The following is a 19,458-nucleotide window of genomic DNA, read 5'->3' as shown; positions in this document are numbered from 1 at the left end:
GATTTTCATAGTATTGAAGTACAAAAGAAGGCCTGTACTGAATCAGGTCATAAAAGCAGCTGCTTCCCCCTTTGCCAAAACATAAAGATGCTGCAATATTACTGTCAGAAGTTCATGTTACTATAGTAAAAAGTAATTTTTCAACATAGAAATGTCCTAAGTCTCTAAAGGAAGAGTAAGGCAGAGCAGAAATGGTTGTTTTTGTATGCAACTAATTGTGATCTCATCACCCTAGAATCAGTATTAGGTCATGTATGCGACTGAATCTCAAATCTGGCTCCCAACACACACCTGATAGCATGATGCAGGGATGGCACCGTGTGATGGTACAGGAGGAACTGTTCATACTGCTCCGGTGTCTGATAGCTGGCTAGTTTGATTTAAAATTACAATTTGAACAGAAATCAGCTCTGTTTGTTGACAGTCATTAACTGACTGCCATAAAAGCACCATTAATTCTGTTGTAGTCAGCAAATGCTTTGTAATGATCTAAAACTAATGCAGCACCCCCTCCTATGAAGCCCCCACAGCAGCGAAGGTTTACTTTACACACTGTTTGAGCTTTCTAAAGCTTAAAATCACTGCCAACGCACCTGCTTTCTAGAAGATCATTAGGTAAAAATCCCAATGAAGCCCAATCAACCTGGCTTTAGTTACCTTGCCGTCTGCTCCAGAAGAAAATTAATGTTATTAGATGCGTCTTTCTCTGAAAATTGCTGGTGTTGGGTTACCACGCCAGCTGTCTGGGAGGTGCGTGGGTCTGCTGGACACTGCCCCAGGCATGGCCAGGTCCCAGACCCAAAGCTGGCACCGTTAGGACACTGCAGCAGCTGCTCCACCAGTGTGGGGGCACCGAGACCCCCTGGCACAGTGATCCCTGCCATGCCAGGCTCCCCCAGCCCTGCTGCACACAGTGCTCCTCGCCCAGGCCATCGTAAAGCAGCAAGGTCAGGGCTGAGCTCAGGTGTAAGGGGGTGGGAAGGGTGGAGAAACTCCTGCTGAGCCACACGGGTGGAAACAAATGCAATCCGATTAACAGTGCTTCTTTTTCTTGTGTTTTGATTTCCTGCAGAACAGAAATTAGCATAGCAAATCCTGCTTTATCTTTGAACAAAATTTCAGATCCGTAATCTGAAATCTGTTCTTTCCTCTTGGAACAAAGAGCAAAGCCATGGAGCTTGTCAGTGTCAGAGGGGAGATTTGTCACAGTTCAGTAGTTTTAGGGGGATGGGTGCCCGCCCTTGCCTCCCAACACTGGTGACAACCCTGGTACAGCTGCTGTTCCCCTTCAGCCTCACTGCAGCATCCCGGTACTGCCAGCTGTCTGAGCCCTGGACGGGTGCATCTTTTTGAATATAGCTTCCTAATGACTAAGTCTGCTAGAGAGAAACAGCCTAAGGCCCATGTACAGTCAAGGAAAAGCATTCAGTCACATTACAGTTGAAGAATGGTGCCAATTAAAGTGAACTGCTTAACTAATATTTGGCACAGCAATGATCGGAAACTGTGAACATGAAAATCACTTAAAAGAAAACTTGAGGTGTGAAGCAGGAATTTTAGAGGCTTGGGTCTCATTCACTTTACCAAGATTGAAGCAGCTAAAAAAAACAACAATGTATTCTGAAGATAACTCCTTGGTGTCCTTCTTCACCACTAAGTATTAATAGATCGAAAAGTAGCAACACAAGTGCAAGTCATCTGGGACGAAAACCCTTTCCAATTAAGTTTTCACACCATGAAAACACTATCTCCCTGAAGTTTTGGACTTCAAAATATGCTCCTGTTGAAATACACACCCGAGCCCTGAGTGTATTTTGGTTGTCAATATCAGTCATAAATAAAGATAAAGCATAGTCTAGAACGGAGAAATACTATGAGAAATAAAGCAAAAATCTCCTGCTCAAAGAATCTCTGCTTTATAATTCTCCACTGATGTTCTCCCCAGTCCTAGGGCTGGGAAAAGGAGTCTCCTTACATTTCATTGAATGTATTTACTTACTAGGAAATGCCCACCCTGCTTTGTCCAATAGCACAGTGTGTGCCCTTGGTACCCCTATACATTACCAAAAGAAGACAATGCTCTTTCTTAAAAGTAATAATAAGATTATCTCCTTGCAGGATAGATATTTTAGGAGATATTCTTTGGAGTTCTTTATCTCAAAGAGCTCAAGGCCACTTGCACAACTTTTATCAGCAGCTCTAGCAAGCCAGATGATGTATTTATGTTTGTAAGAATTTAATGATGCTCACACACAGACACTTACCTCCCCTGTGCCCCCACACCTATTCATCCACTTGCCCACTCAGACCAAAGCACTCTGCTATAATATAAAAATGGATAAATCTAATCTCATGTACTCCAAAGACAATTTTAGTGCTACCAAATCATTTAACTTCAAAAGGGAAACAACGTGCTTCAGGCCAGGTAGACATCTCCTGTGGCTAAATCTGTTCACATTTCTTGCAGTCCATAAGAAGTCAGTCCCCACATCTTCAACTCTTTGTCTTCAGAAAGGAGAGAAAGATTCTCTCATTTACCACAGGGGAGGAAGTGATATCTGTGAAAAATGAATTTACTTATCATGCTTCAAACTACAGGAGGAATATATGTGAGCATGTACACAAGAGGGATAAGCTGCTCATTTCCAAAATTCACTTATGCTTCATTTCTACAGAATTTCACTTTATACCTTAAAAACAAAACAAAATGACAACAAAAACAAAAACAAAACCACAACAGAAGGATCTTCAAATAGGAGGGGAAATATTTAACCTTCTCAAAGCCATTGCTTATCCTCTTTCTGTGATTGTTCCTGTAGAGATATTAAACAAATCACAGCAATAAATAAATAAATAAATAAATAAATACATACCCCTCCCCCAAAAAATCAAGCAGGAAAATGGACTAGGGAGGAGGATTGTTTTTTTTCTTTTCTTTTTCTGCAAGACCTTCACATCTAAGCTGAATCTCTTTCATTTCTATCAAGTTCTTGTGCAGGACACTAGGATTATATGTATTAACCTAATTTGGTGATAAGAAAATCCTTACTATAAATCCTTCCATGTGGGACAAATCTGTCAAGATCTTGATTATCAAAACAAATGAGCAGACAGTAAAATGTGACATATACAGCATATACTTTACATGATAAATTAGCCCTCGCAAAACTGACAGACACACTGTATCTGGATGTTCAGGTTGCTATGGCAAACAATGCTTTTTCTCCATCAGCTACTGAACCACAAGTTTCTGAAAGAGTGATTGACTTCTAGTACATGACAACAAATTTACTGTGGTTAAACACTACCTGCATATAGCAGTCATATTTCTGTAGTCTTCTTCAAAAGTTAATGCCTCAACGGTGACCTCACTGTGTCACTGGAGTGACTAGCCAGAAGCTGTAAAGTTGTTCTCTTTCCCTTCGGTAGATGCTTTTAGGGATTTATGGTAATGTTTTAGGGATTCAGATAGTGATGGTCAAATAAATTAGGAAACATTGTTTATCATGCACTGAGCAACAACAGTGTCAGCTCAGGGAAACCAAGAGAGAGTCTTTCTATCTTAAGAAAGAAATGTGAACTACAAATTCAGGTATATTACCCAAAAGTTTGGATGTTACTCATTCCTCAGATCTAGGTTATCTTGTAAGAACAAAGGTGGGTTTTTGTTGTTGTTGTTCTTGCTGTTTTTGTTGTTTTTAAAGAAACAACAACAACAAGTTGTTTTTAAAGTGGGAATTCAAATTCCCACTTTCTGTTTGAAAAAAAAAATTATGAAAAAGTCAATTTCAGCATACTTTGCATCTAGGATGGTGTTTGGAACAGTTAATTCAGGAAACTTAAGTGATACATTCAAAGAAATGAAGAAAACCTCAAAGAAAATTTAGTAAAGCATCCTTAAGAGCTATTTTTCTCAACAAGTCATAAGCAAGCACTCAAGAGCTCTCCTGCACAAGACTAAAGCACCAAGAGAGACTAAAAGGTGTCAGTACATTCCTGATGTAAGGCATTCAGAACCTAAATCAGGATGGGCTCACATTTGCTGTAAGAAATTACACAAGTCTCATACGGTAATCCTGACAACTCTGCTGATTACTTCTCCTGGAAACCTGTCAGAAATTCAAATTAAATTAGCCTCTCTCGGCTGTCTTAGCAAAATTCATAAACATGCCTGTGTTCTAGTTGAACTCAAAGGAAAAGGGGATACCAGCTGACCACAAACTCTCATTTAGCTGTTAATTTCTCTGATTACAGGGTGTCTTCTTCCTTTTACGTTACGAAAGACATGCATATTGATCACAAGACAGCAGGGTGCAGGCACGGCTATGACCACCTCATACCCACCGTGAGAAATGATCAGGTATCTGTACGCCTAGTTAGGAATGCAGAAGGATGCTTTTGCCATCTTTCTGCTTCCTAATGTAGTTCATCATACAAACACTTCACAAAAGGTCACAATTCAACTGATAAAATTAATCATTTAGGTGCTTTTCTGAACACATGCTACCCTAATGGCAAGTTAAGTGATAAAATAAGGACAAGAAGAAAAGATCTTGAAAAACTGTCATCATCAGCAACTTTGTCTAAGCTCTGCCTGCACTAATGTTAGAGAAAATTTATATAAAGGTCTATTTCTATTTGAAAATATTTTTATTACTTTAGGCACAAGCAGGACAGCAAACAGTTCTGAGCAAGCAAAACACATTACTTTTAACTATTAAATCTTAGCTTCTATAAAAAATATTCTATGTACTTTTCAGTGAACTATTTACATGACAACAAAACTCAAGTTTCATACAACATTTTTCATACAATGGTATCAAAGTACTTTACAAAGCCAGGTAATTTTATCATCATTTTACAGATGTGTGAATAATGCAGAAATCTAGCAGTGTGTAATATTAAAATACTACAAATTATTATCAAAATTTAGTACAACTGTACAAAGCACCAAGAAGATTAATGTGAGGGGGCTACCCAACACCAAGCAGGGTGACAGTGTAGCAATAGCACAGGAGAGGATGGAATGTAGGGAATTTCAGCAACTGTTTGGGGTGGCAAAACAATTTCAAGATCTCTTTGTATGCCTTGCAAAGAAATAAAAACAGTATGACATTAAACACAATTTTGAACAAACAAACAAAATCTTTGCAGGTGGTTCTTATAATAATCCACATGGAATACACACAAAAATGGCAGTAACTTCCTGCTGGCAACATAAACCTATGCAGTTTTATCTCGTTTTCTCCTCTCCTTCCCTTACTGTATAGTGAAATTTCACTTTTGCATATGCTGCTCCTTATTTTCTTGTATCCTATGCCTAGCTTAAATTCTGTACCCCTTCGTAACTTTGCATTTGTTTCCCCTTTCGTCCATTCACTACATGAATTTCGTCCATTCACCGTGCCCTTTTGTCTTGCTCCTTCCCAGGTCTTCTCTGCCTGATTTCCCTTCATTAGTTTCAAAATTCTCCATCTTACACATCCTCCAAGGAGGTGAACGATAAAATAAATCCCCTTGCTGGGCAGGAGGCCACAGAGGAGGCATGCTAAGAGCGCTCCTTGGGACAGTCCCAGCTCGGGATCTAATGCAAGCAACAGCTGCACACCCACTCTCCTGCACACAGCAAACCAAACCAGGATGCCTGGGTTGCAGGTTTAAATCATTTTTATTTTATTTTATTTTATTTTTGTCTTTCACCCCGCTTCAGAAGTCAGCCTGATCAATGCTATTTCACACTCTCCAGCGCAAGCTTTACTGATCTAACCCCTGACTAAAAATAGATTCATCAAAGCAGCACCAGGGAGGCAATATTTATCCCCTGCAACACACAGGGAATGTCACGTTACAACTTCCTCTTTGCTTTGCTCTTCTATTAAGAGAAGGGGGGGAAGGAGGAGAGAAAAGGAGGACTCACAGGGCTGAAATGAGCGCCAGCACTGGAAACTGATGTTGTGTATTTATCCACCCGCATTAAGTATGGAAGAGGCAGTCACAGTTCGTGCTCCCTCAGCGCTCTTGCAAATTCCCATCCTTTCCATCTTTCAGTGGGTGACAGAAAATAGCAGCTACTGACAAATGCTGGGGGAAAGCACAAGACCTAACCAATAAATAATAAATGCATCCATATCTCTAGAATGCCTTCCTTCAAGTCCACACAAAGTAAATATGAGAATCCCCATAGGAAGTAATGGAAGCTGCCAATTCCATTCATAAAGGTGAATAAGTGACTCTTACTTCTTCCCTGCATTTAATTTCTTTACAAATCTATGAACTTAGAACACAGCAGAACATATTCATTTGCACACACAAGGCAGCCTTTCCCTTGCCAAGCACCCCAGTGCTACGGGAGGTAAATGGAGAGGCTGTGGGGAGTGTTTCCCTTGCAGGAGGTCCCTAACAGCCCTGCACAGAAAGAAGAAAGGCTGTCTTTGTTGTTTGGTCACATCAGAGAAGATTACTTCCTATACAAAACTCAAGGATTGCTACATGGACGTGGTATGAAAGGTTACTTGTGCCACTTCAAGCACCTACTTGTTTCCTCTCCAGCCATCAGCTCCTATTCCTTCCTCTTAGCTTTTTACCTTGATGTACTTTTCCCAAGGACAGTTTCACACTTCTCTTCAATGGTGGGTCCACTGCTAATTCCTTTGGTGCCTTCTCCACATCATACAGATTGTTTTTCTATATGGAGCCAAAAAAATCCCCCTGAAAGGTTGAGCCACATCACAGCTTGACTGTCATCAGTCCTGTCTGCTATTGACTGAATACTGACATTTTGAGTAGTTTTGCTGAGATCACTTAAAAAAACAACAACAAAAAACAAACAAACAAACAAACAAACAAAAAAACCACCATTACCATTCAAGGTGGGCATCTCCACCACTAGAGTCTTTAACATTCAAACCTCACCTGCCACTCTCTCCTATCATTGCTTCTGCTCCCATAGCCCTTTCTTTACATGTCCAACTTAATTCTTCCACTTGCACCTCTTTGCTGGTATTGACGAAGCTCTATAATTTTAGGATAATTGTTCTATTTCCTCTATACCAAACTTCCTCCGGTAACTCATTCATACATATCTTTAATGTCCGTTTCTTTCAGGGACTTCTATATCAGATCTCTCACAATGAAATCACTACTCCTCCTCTGCCTCAGCTGAGTTCTCGATTTCTCCATAGCTGGGCTGTGACATCTTCAGATGAAGATGCAACCTCTGTTATCTTCTTCTGAACACACTATGTTAAAAAACACCAAAAAGAAAAGGTTTCTTCACCCACTTTCAGACAAAACTATCCCTGGAACTGATTTTTCCACACCTGACATATGAATCCAAAACTTGCAGTGCAAATGGATGAATGAAATACACCCTGTTTCAGAGACAACACTAACACAGCTCTGACACAGGAATTAGGACTTGTGTTTCTGCTGATTTCAACAACTGAAAACCCATAATGCAGAAATCACAGAATGTCCCTGGGGTTGTTTAAGGAAAGGTTGGACCTGGCTTTTCGGGACATGGTTTAGTGGGTGACATTGGTGGTAGGGGGGTGGTTGGACAACATGATCTTGGAGGGCTTTTCCAACCTGAATGATTCTGTGATTCTATGACCGAGTGTAATCAGATGTGCTTTTTTTAACAGTTTTTAAAACTGTTAAAGCAAATGCTTACATCAGGAAACCACAGCAGAGCATTATATGATGAAGATCTTGAGGTCACCACCCTGAAAACTCTCAGTTTGACCTGTTGGTATGAAACAAGAAGGATCACATTGCCTTTTCATTTCCTATGCTAATACATAAGGTATCACCTCACCTGACTACTACGTTTGCAGAGTGGGGCACATATTTCCTTTCATGATGCATGTACTCTCCACAGAAAAACTTAAAAACTTATTCAACACATCCCCAGAACAAACCAGAAGTCTGTATTCAAAGCTTCAGCCCATGGCACTGTGTGTGTCCGCCCTGCACCATGTGCTAATTGAACCCAAAATGTGTTGAAAGAGCCAGCTGGAAAACAGCCACCTTATCTTTGTGCTTCAAAATCATTTTTAAAAGAAAAAGTAAACTCCTGAAGCAAATTATGAGGATAAGCATCTTTCAAATACTGTTTATAGAGTGACAAGAATTACCTTTTCTTCATTTCTGTGATACCCCAACCAGCAAGGACTCCCTCCCTCTCCTGAAGCCTCAATTTAACATGTTTTTTATTTTTAGTATTATTTTCTAGAGATATTATATTCATGCATTTTGTTTTCAAAACAGATAAACATTGCCTAAGTAATTACTAAATACAGCTCTCCCTGCGTAGCCAAACGGGGGCTCAATTTTGAAAACTTGCGCTATTAATAAATGACGCACTGCAGTAAACTAATTGTATGTAAAGTCAACGGGTGCATGTTTAAGAATTTTAATTACTGTTCCATGATTGCTTTATATTCAATACATAACATGCAGGTAACACAGCCCTTATGATGATAAGTGGTTTAATTAAAAAGCCAAGATAAGAAAAAAATGCCTTTAAGTTACTGAGTTTGCTCATGCTGGCCATGCGATAACTTGAGCACGTAGTTTCTCTCGGTATTTTAAGATGTGAAATGCTAATTCTACCTAAACCTTTGTTTCCTCACATTGTAATAACTGCTTTATAAGCTTCTCTCTCTCACGTGTGTCCACTGCACAGGTTAATTAGATGGCAAACCTCAGCCTCTCCTCAACCTTTGAGCCAACCATCGGAAGAAGCCAGCAGCGCCCCGCCACAAGCATCCCCGCAAGCCGAGGCGACCGTGGGCTGCGCTGCCAGTGGCACGCGTACCCCCTCAACAAACTGTCTCGGAGGATGGCCATTGATTTCCTAGTTATTATGAACATGAAATTATTGAATGACAGATGATAGAGTGTTAGGTCCTACAAGTATTTTCCCAAATGGGTTATCCAGCCAGGGTTGCCGTGGCAACGAGGCTGTTTGACAGCGCTTATGACAAAGAAGCCTTTGCTCGGAATTCAGCTACAAAATCACTCCTCGCTTCCTACCACATGCCCGTGGAAAGCGGAGGAAGCTGCAAGGCAAAAGGCTGGGCGCTCCAGAGCAGGTGCCAGCAGCTCTGCGGGACAGTGCCATGCCCCAAATCGTGTTGATCCCCGTAAGATAAATCCATAGGTCTGGCAGTGTGAATCCTCGGGTAACTCAAGGTCTGCATCAGAACACGCCGCTGATTAAGCTGAGGAGGAACCACTCTCTCAAATCAGCCATCGCTTTGCACTGCTAAAGGTTGGGTCACTTCTTGCTCAAGTGCCACTTCTGTTGTGGGGACATGGTGAACTTCTCGTTTCTCTCTCTTTTTTTTTTTTTTTTTTATCACAACAAATTAGGTTTTTCTATCAAATGCTTTTTTTTTCTATCTTCATTCAGGGCCAGCTTCATAGTCCAAGGCATGGCTGTGCCTCCCTCCCTCTTACCCCACAGCATCCCCCCTGCCCCTGCCCCACAGCATCCCCCTGCCTGGGGGACAATCCATGAGCAATGTTCCCTGGGTGCAGAACTGCAACTCCACATCAAAACTACACGGCAGGGATGTTGCAAAGGCTCAGATCAAACAAAAAGCAAAGCACAGGAAAGAGTTACACCTCTGGCATACCTGCTTAAGCTTTCTTTCATTTACAGTTCTTCTTCACCTTCAAGTCATGATTTTTGCTTTTTGTAAGCCCTCTTTCTGCTGGAAGGACACAGCTTGAATAGCCTACAATAAAATTCCCCTGCTGACCTTTTCCAAGCACTGTCACGTTTGTCCAACTGCTCTGATCATTCTAGAAAACATCTCTTTTTTGAGTTTCTGACTGCCAAGGGAAGCTGCTTCTATCAGAAATAGAATTATAAGTGAATCCAGGGGTAATGAGAGGTTCTTTCACTTTAACCAACTCACCCATGGTTTAATTCACTGGTCAGGTTTTCAGAAACTTAATTACAAGAGAGACATTTACTAGGAAGAACAGACTGAGAAGTTCTGCAGTTAGCTACCACAAAGCTGTAGCTATTTCACCTGGGTTTTGGTGCCCAGGCTGGTAACTGCTCTGCACCACACACCCGTGCCGCCTCTCATACAAATACATGGGTGGGAAGAAGGTTACTGAAATGTAACTGTGTTTTTGACAGGCATCCAGTTATCACAACTGAAGGCAGAAAACTATACCTAGGAACGCTAAAGAAGGCCCCATTATGAAAATAGAAGTTTAAAAGCGTGCCAAATATTCCCTGATATTCTTTAACAAGTGAGACTTTTTTTCCTCCACTCTCCAATAAAAATCTATCCTTAAATATAGGTTTTATTTTGAGATGGAAAAGGACATCAAATAAAGCTTTTTAAAACAAGTGGTACTAATGAGGGCAAGTAATGACCAGATCCTCAGGAGAGATTGAGGACTAAGAATGGAGTGAGAAAACTGAGATAAATTTCTGGGATGAAGCTTAAATGCTCAGTCTGTGCCAAGAATTTTGTTTCTGGCCAGAAATATTTTAGGTCTTAACATATTTTTAAGTTCATTAAAAAATATATTCCTGGTACAGCCACATCTGCTCCTAACAGCACTTTTATTGGACAGCTTCAATTACAGCTGGTTCTCAATGAGCCTCATCTAGGCTGTACCACATGAAGCAACAAACCAGGCACTGAAAGCACATGGAGAGCTGCAGCTTCGTGCTGCCACCAGCCCCCACTGTCATATTTCCTCTTCTCTCATCCCCTCCTTCTAGCATAAGGAAAAGCTGTAAATTGTTTAGGGCTGTGTGATAGTCCCTGAGAAAAACAGGGAGCATATGTAGTGTATTTTCACATGGAAAAAAAAAATGGAGATCCTAATTTCTAAAGTGTGCCTTCTGTCCAAAGTATACCCTTGACGCTAACTCGGCTGTGATGCAAATCACTTTACACAGATTACTCAGCCATAGATGATACCAAGGTATCGTCAGAAGGGTATTAGTCAACAGTTTCTCATGAAGTCCAATTACATGTTTTCTATATAATTCCCTGACTACCCACTAAAATTTTGCTGATATTAGCCCATCCAAAAGGCTTTTCAGGGACCAAGAGCACAGATAATATCCATTACAAAACCATTCTATGGTTTCTGTCAAATCTAAGTTAAATGCACAATAGGGACTGGAAAGCTGCTACAAAACTGCAGATTCAGGATATATGTGAAACAAAGACACTGTGTCAATACACTCTTCTTTTTACACTGAGACAAATTCAAATATGTGAAGATCAAGCTGAAAAGGATGTATCTAATGGCATAATACCACATAACCTCCAAGTACTACTGCAACAGAAACCTGTCTGGCCCACAGACATCATTGATATCACCTACCTTTTCTCAAATTTCTCATGCAAGTACAAATCCAGTATCAAATCTATGGATTTTTTTAATTGAGAGGAAAGGTGACGATTTTTGTGGGGGCAAAATCTTCCCCATTTCTCTCTCTTCCAAACCAAATTTTCAAGACATGTACCTTCTGAAGGTATTTAAATGGCTTGATGGTTGAAGAGACAGGTAATGGCTACAAAGCCCTTCACCTGTAGGTCACAGGTTTGAATTCAACCCCGGTTGGTCATGACCAAACCCTATTATGATGAGACAGCTGTTCAATGGCCTATGTGAAACAAGCTGGTAGTCTCAGTCTGGTTCCTACTGGGCAGGTGTTTGCATCATTAAAATCACACCACCTCAGTAATCTTGTTGGCAGTATCAGCAAAGAGGCCAAGGACAAAGAAGACACATGGTCTGGTTTCTTTCTCCTGACTGAGAATCAAAAGATCTTTGCCTGCTTTAGGACTGATGTAGAGTGATGAGTAGCAGTGGGAAACACAAGCTATCACTGGCTTTACTGAACGTGCTCTAGAGACAAAATAAGACCTCTCCATATTACCATAAACACTTCCACCAACTAGTTCTTAAATCTTTATTTTTTTTTAAGAACTTCTTATTTCATATGAATTCTCATATTGTGACAAAAAAAAATATGAAAGACTTCAAGGTGGAAGCAAGGCTCCATAAAGAGTTGACAAGACCAAAATTTGGTGGGGGGAGCTTTGTTTTGTTTCTTCATACTGTCCTTATACACTGTTACTTAAAAGAAACCACTCAAACTGTGGATAAAGAAGATAGAAAATGTTTGGAAAAGAAGAGCAAAATCTGTGAAGACTCAATATAAACAAATTTCATATTTGTGGTATCTCCAGGGAAACAGACATTACTTTATTGACTACTTTTATTGCTATAAAAATTGTCTAAGAGAATACAACAAAAAGTTAATAAAATGAAACAACCTAACTACTAGCCCTAACCACAGTCACTGTTGGCACATCACAGTCATTGTCCTAGAGAGCAGGGGATCAACTCCAGTATTTTTAGCTATGAATAAACAGAACTGCAACAAGCTGCTCAGCAGGGTATTGACTGACAACAAAAAAAACCCTTCCAAATATTTATAAACTCTGTGATATTTGCCCTTTGGGTTCATGTAGCAGGGATTATGCTGTTCATGTCTTGATGAGCACTTCTGGGTCCAGCCATTCACAGGCCAAAGCAAGCATGAACCAGAGTTCTGGAGTTAATACATCACTGGAGCTGGCTTGCAGAGAGACACATTAACTAGCCCTGCTTGATGAACTTTTTAGGAGTAATAGTTTGAAGAACGTCAAAGAAAATAGAAAATAGAAAAATAGTAAATAGAAAATACAGTCTTAGTACAGTACAATACTGTATAAACACACTTGATAACACTAGTCAAACTTATTTTGCTATGGGCAATCTCGGTAAGCTTGGAAAACAAAAAGAATACATTTGCTCACCAGGCAGATTTTTCTTATAACACAAATAGCAAATTCAATCTGCTGTTAACAAAAAAATTACTCTGTTCTAAAAGCAATTAAGTAGGGAATTTTCCCCCTAGCTTGACTTGTCAATCCTATTAGACCAAATTCTAATTAAGGGTGGAAAAGTGGCTATTTTATATGCCAAATGAAAATAATTTAGTGCAAGTTAATGAGTACTGGCTTACAATTGATTATCACTTTGATTCTGGCTTGTTACAGTGGTAGAAATTACCTTCTAAAGATACAGTAGGATCAGCAGTCATTTTCACACATTTGATAAACAAACAGAATTTGCCTTTGCGACCAAATTAGGTGTGAAAATATCTGAAAACAGGAACAAAATAGGAACACCTTACAGGTAGCTTGGAAAATATAACCTCCTCTAAATAATAATAATACCTAAACTTTTAAGACTTGGCCACCTTCTCTCCACGTCATGTTTGCAACAAGTAGACTCTGACCAAGCAATGACAAATGTTTCTCACAAAAACCGTTATGCACATGAGCAACTTTCACCACGCTGCAGTGTTGCACAAAAGTGCTGCCATGCAGATTTTCAAAATGAAATTTATACCTGTCATCAGGCATGTTTTTGAAACTCAACTCGTTACCACATGCAATGGCAAATGCAGCACAACACCATCAAATTCTACCACTCCCACGCAAGCAGTAAGGAGCCACTCAGGTGGTTCAGGAGGCACCCCAACGCAGTTTGCATTTAGTACACTAGAACAGTGCAGTGCACATGGCAAAAATACCTTAAAATATGTCAGCTACGTAAGTTTTATTTTGTACATTCTAGATAATCATACAGATGCGTAGGTGTTTGCATTGCTCAGTAATAATCAGCAATAATTTAGAAGTATTCAATGTTTTAACATCAGAAGATGTGGAGTATTTTTCTAATAACTGACTTCTGTTTCTGTGGCACCTTACCTAGTCTTAACAGTAATACCGAAATTGAAAAATGACATTTCATTTTCAAAATTTTGTGTAAAGATAAAAATAATATCAAATAGAAACCTAAAGCTAGACCATTGGATACCTGAAAACTCATCTCATTTTCTCGTATGAACAAAGGTACCCAAATGATTGACCAGCTTTAAAAAATAAAAATAAATAAAAACCAAAGAAGTCAAGGTTGAATTGATCATCACATCATCTCAAGAAACTAGATTTATGACTGACTTTATTCACATGAAGCAGATGCACCCCTTCACATATTTGCCAGTACTGCAACAAAATTACACAAAAGTCCCCAAGACTTATTATTGTTATTAACATGAGCCGCTAACGAGACATCTCTTAGTGGACATCTCATTCTTACACAGTTTGATATTGGCATCATGAATTTAAGTAGATGATCTCCTTCAGAATAATTTTTTTAAATTAATAATATAAAAACGACAACAAAACATGGAAACTTGGAGAATAGCAGCATGATAAAAAAATATTCCTTTGTATACCAGAAAGCTATTTTTTGCAAGAATTTTAGGTAAAGGTTCAGAAACATACCCTAACTTTCATAAGTTCTTGACCAGTTCCTCCTCGACTTTAAACATAACTCTAAGTGCATAAATGTCTTTGAAGCCAGACCATAATAATTAGTTGCTTAAAGAAATACAGTGGTAAATCAGTAGACAATATTCCAATACTACTTTAAACCACAAATTTACATTCTACCTAAAATAAACAGTGTTTGCTCGTCCCCTCTCTGCAATGATTTAAGGCAGCTGCTGTATTGATATTTTATAATATTTAGACTTGACATTGAAAAATACGCACTATGCACTTATTGACAGACTGTGGCTCATGATACCTAATTTAAAGCAAGTTTTATTGACAGAGGGAGTTTGCTGGCCTCCGCATCATACATTTTTATATTCACCATGGTTCTACTTTACATGGGAGCCACGATCACCAGTGGAAATTAATGAAGAGGTAAGAGAATCAGAAAAATGTTTAGATTTGTAGTCTATTAACATGCAAGTTTCATGCTGATGGAAAAAAAAAAAAAAAAAAAGAAGAAGAAAAGAAACAACACAGGTTGTTATAAAGGATCCTTCTAGGATTCAGGATCATGTTTATGTAAAATGCTGTAACAAGCTTCCCTTACTGAATATATGCCCCAAACTACCACAGTAGGATGCTCAGCATTCAATCATACCCAGCTCCCTGAGATTTGAGAGTGCCACTGTGGCACTCCACAGTGGTCCCCAGAGCAAAGGTGTGCCATTTGTCCTCATACCTGTCAGAAACCTGCCACCTCATGTGCTATAGCCCACTCATGTACAAAGAGCAAAGAATTTTGCCATCTCAGTTATAACATTTCCTAAGCACCAGCGCTCAGTTTCAGTTGCAGGAACAGACACAGATATTTCTGGTTTTAAACTGTGCAGCAACTCCATTGCTCTTTAATTTTGCATAGTCCCCCTGAAGCACTTTGCTACTGAAGAGCCTTTAATATGATTTGAAGCAGATACCACTCCAGGGCTTTCTCATCTTCATCACTTGTTTGTTTTGACCTTGACATTTATTCAATTAGAACTGATTTGCCAATCAAGCACAACCCTTCTTAAAGTCCATTTCCATACACCAGTGAATAGGCCCATCCAGTTAGCAATGATCTTTCAGCATGCCCAAAGTAAAAACGCACAAACCTAGGAGCATACAAAATAGCCAAGGTGCCTGCCACAAAGAATCTGCTATTTCCTTTCCTATCATTGCTCTCAGTAAATGGAAACGAAGTGGATCTATAAAACGTCTTTTGGCAAATAATCAGCTCCAACGTGGCCGCTCTGTCAGATTAATCAGTTCCTTGAAATTTGTTTCAGTGGAGGCACGCCTCAAGTTCGCTAAGGCAGGATCCATCCCCCTGATTATCATGTCAGCTCCTTCACTGCTGGAGAACAGAGCAGAGCACGCCGTCCCTATCACGTCTGTCACACGCACAGCTCTGGGAAAGAAGGACTTGTTAAGATTGTCAAGTACCATTCACAAATTTATGCCTGTGGAGTTGTTCCTCCTGGAAGAGAACCAAATAACTCATACTTTTTGAAAACTGCTTATGACAGCTTTTCAGTCTGCTTCAGGCTGGCTCTCAGTGATGATTTGTATTTTCATATGCTCCTCATACATTAAGAAATTTACACCTGTCAGGTCCTGACAGAGTGTCTCCATCTTCAACCTTTTCGGGGAAAATTCTTTGCTTGCAGACATTATCCAAATAAGTTTCTATCAGAAGTCTGGGTGACATAACAGGTGGAGGTGCAAGAAATATGTGGCAGACAAGCCGTGAATTTTAATGAGAGACAGGGGCTTCTGTACTAGCATGAAAGGGATGGAAATTACAATACTGATCCCTGACACTTTAAACTGCACATGAAGCCCATGGGTAATTATTAGGAGAAGACATAAATGCCAGGTTGTGAAACTTACTTTACTACCCAGGTTGACATCAGACTTCTTATTTCTATCTAGGAATCACAGTTGGGGTCAAATGAAGCAGCTCAGTGACAAAGACTCCTCGTAAATAAACAGGAGGTGGTTGTTCCCACTGGTATGCTTGTTTACCGTGAAACAAATATTTGTTCACCCTAGCCAAAGCAGCGGATGCAGTGCACGCAGGGGGTGCAGAGGGACATGCAGGGGCATAGGACTCCCTGTGTGTTCAGCCACACCAAGATCTGAAGCTCCTTTGGAATGCTGACACCCAGCAAGATGCTCATCGCTCATCACATGGCCCTAGGCAACCTGCCCTAGGTGGCCCTGCTTGAGCAGGGAGTTGGACCAGGTAGCCTCCAGAGGGCCCTTCCAGCCTCAGCCATTCTGTGCTTCTGTGACTGTGAAGAAGCACAACAGTAAAGCCAGACATTTTGGTGAGAAAAAGACACATTAGCAGTGTTGCCAGCTCAGACAACATGTGCTGCCATGCAGCGCAGTGGCTCACGTGTCTGCGCATCCTTTCCTTCACCTCCTCCTCCCTTCAGCCCCAGCAGCTCTAAAAGCATGGACTGTGCCTGAAATACTTCATTTTCACAAGGCTGACTGAATTTGCAGGAAATGCAGCATGGGACGAATGGAAAGTCAGGGAGGCACACATGAAAGGCAGTGCAGGCAGGAGTTCGCATCACCACCTGCATATGAAACGCAGCACAGGAGGCCTTGGCGAGACTGCGCCTCCATGGCTGGGTCTACCATGGGCGCAACTGGGGCTGTAGCACACAGAGGGGCAGTGATGAGTGGCCCTTGGGGGTTTGTTTCGCATCACTGTTGTGAGTGATGGCTGAATGAAGACCCACGGTAGGATGACCAGGGAGGCCTCTCTGCCTCCCTTGCCCTTTGTCTGCAGAAGGAAAGCAGCAGGCGATGGCAGTTTTGTTATGCTCCATTTGGCAGCAGACAAAAGACGGAGTATCTGCCCCTGCCCCTCTCTTCCTCCCTCACAAACTGATCCAGCAGCTAAAAGAAAAGGAACCAAACATGGAACACCATCATACATCTCCAGGCTTCCTCCCTATAAGAGCAAGCATTTGAATTCTGATGTTTTAAGGACAGTTGTCCCACACTTCATCCCTGCTGTAACTAACTATAGTAGCACCGCTGGGCAGTAATACTTAATTACCATTGCTTTTACAGTTTAATAAATGGTTGGATTACCAACGCTAAAAAGACACAATTTGTCAACTGCAAATTAATGTTATTCAAATTAACTTTGGACCATAAAAAGGGCTTTTAATGTCACTTATCTATTCAACTTTTACTGCCCCTATTTCGTAACTGATGTGCAAACTGCTGAATTACTGGATTTCTTTAATCTTCTAAAATTCTTTATTACTTGGTACCTTCTGTTGTACTTTAATGATCTATCACACCCAGCTCTTCCAAATAAAGGACTTTGTTAAAAGAAAAGGTCTGGTTACCCACTCAACAGATTAATTCTTCTCCTTGTGTAAATCTTACTGTGAACCTCTCTTCTTCCTTTGATTACAGGAGGAATCAAACCTCTGATATGTATATTAGCTCTTGAACTTCCTTCTTTCGCTCAGGCAAGATATGCAAGATCGCTAGTTTCCAGCAAGTTTTAAAGGTAAAGGTACCTGTAACATATATGCACACACTGTTGGAGTTGGAGGAGGCACTTACATACTTGCTTAGAAGTTTCTGAAAAGGTTACTTCAGTCCTAAAGGCAGTCGAGTCAACCCCATTAATGGCACAGTCAGCTGCTGTTGGCATTATCTTTCCCAAAAGGCCACTTTTAGGTTCAGGCTACTGCATGCGGACTTCAGCTTTATTTCATCCAGAAATGTTTAACAAATTAAAACTTTTGGTGTGTGCGAGAAGATTTCCCAAGCTAATTGCCACATTTAGATAGTCTTGTGAAAATGCTACTTTACTTAACTGGGACAGTGAAACTGAAGCAAAAAAATAAAATAAAATAAAATAATTTCCATCAGTTTTACCTTTTCATTGAAAAAACCTCTTAGTAGAGCAATCTTCTTAAACAATGTTAGGTGCCAAGTACTGACACAGAGAGTGATATATATCTGAATATATACACAAACAATTATGAAATTATATCATCCTGTATCAAGTAACTGTTTACAACTAATTTCATTAAAAACCAACAAATATTTGTTAGTGGAGACAGACTTTCTATTCAAAGATATAGCAGTCTGTCAGCAATGGCACAGCTGATGAACACCTGCTCTAATTCTATACACAGCATAAAGCCTAATCATTTTGTCATTCTTGCTTATCTACAGGAGCCTCATCACAGGATTCGAGAAGTACAGACATAAAGGCTGGGAGGAATAAGAGAAAATTATTTGCCTAGTCCACTTGTGTTGAGGGAGGAGGAGCTGGAACTTTCTCCACTTCTGACAATGGTATGAAACAACTCTGAAAAGTATCTTGAAACTGGCCTGAATGTGACCAAATCTCAGCAATGAAAGAGCTGCACAAAGGCAAAAAGATACAAAAAAACAAGCAGTAAAATATGTTTATAGTAGATATAATAGGACTTTATATTATTATATACTATTATAATTATTTTAGGTGACATTTTTACTTGTATCAAGAAGAGGAATGAAGCTCCCTGTTAATGACATATATAAGCAGGCAGTACTACACCAGGGAAAGCTCCAAACACCATGAAGGAAAGCAAACAAACAAACAAATATGCAAAAGAAATGAGTGAAATTAAAAATATGAGTAAAATAAAGACAGAGAAAATGCAGCTACATTCAAAGTACTGTGTCTGAAAGAACCAAATGAACAGAAATGTGTGAGACTTCTTACAATGAAAAATGAACCTTGCAAGTGAAGTGATGGTGAGTTAGAACAGCAAATTGTGTATATTTCTAACATGATATGACTGAAAAAAATCATGTTAGTCACCATTAGCAGATGATAGGTGCACATTCATGTCATAGCAAGTTTCACTTCTTTTTAATAAACTAATCTAATATCCTCTTGTTTCATACACTGAAAATTTGCCTGTGATTTTTGAATAGATGCAATGAACTTGCAATGGAATGAAACGTATAAAAGTCCAGGAAAGGGAAAGGAGAAAATAATATA

At 39.9% G+C, this 19,458-nt stretch overlaps 1 protein-coding gene and 1 long non-coding RNA gene across 3 annotated transcripts in view; one reads left to right on the top strand and one right to left on the bottom strand.

The window, feature by feature from the left end:
• Positions 1-19,458, bottom strand: part of PDZRN4 (PDZ domain containing ring finger 4) — a 244,198-nt gene that overhangs the window by 110,061 nt on the left and 114,679 nt on the right. The gene's annotated exons all lie outside the window — the stretch shown is intronic.
• On the top strand, positions 9,007-18,754 carry LOC121067156. Its single transcript, XR_005818140.1, has 3 exons — positions 9,007-9,274; positions 17,868-17,964; positions 18,642-18,754. It is a non-coding gene; the product is annotated as an uncharacterized LOC121067156 (long non-coding RNA).

Source organism: Cygnus olor, chromosome 1 (assembly GCF_009769625.2).
Source record: "Cygnus olor isolate bCygOlo1 chromosome 1, bCygOlo1.pri.v2, whole genome shotgun sequence".
NCBI classification, from domain to species: domain Eukaryota; kingdom Metazoa; phylum Chordata; class Aves; order Anseriformes; family Anatidae; genus Cygnus; species Cygnus olor.
The sequence above is the reverse complement of the archived record's forward strand: the minus strand, read 5'-3'. Positions and strand labels throughout refer to the sequence as shown.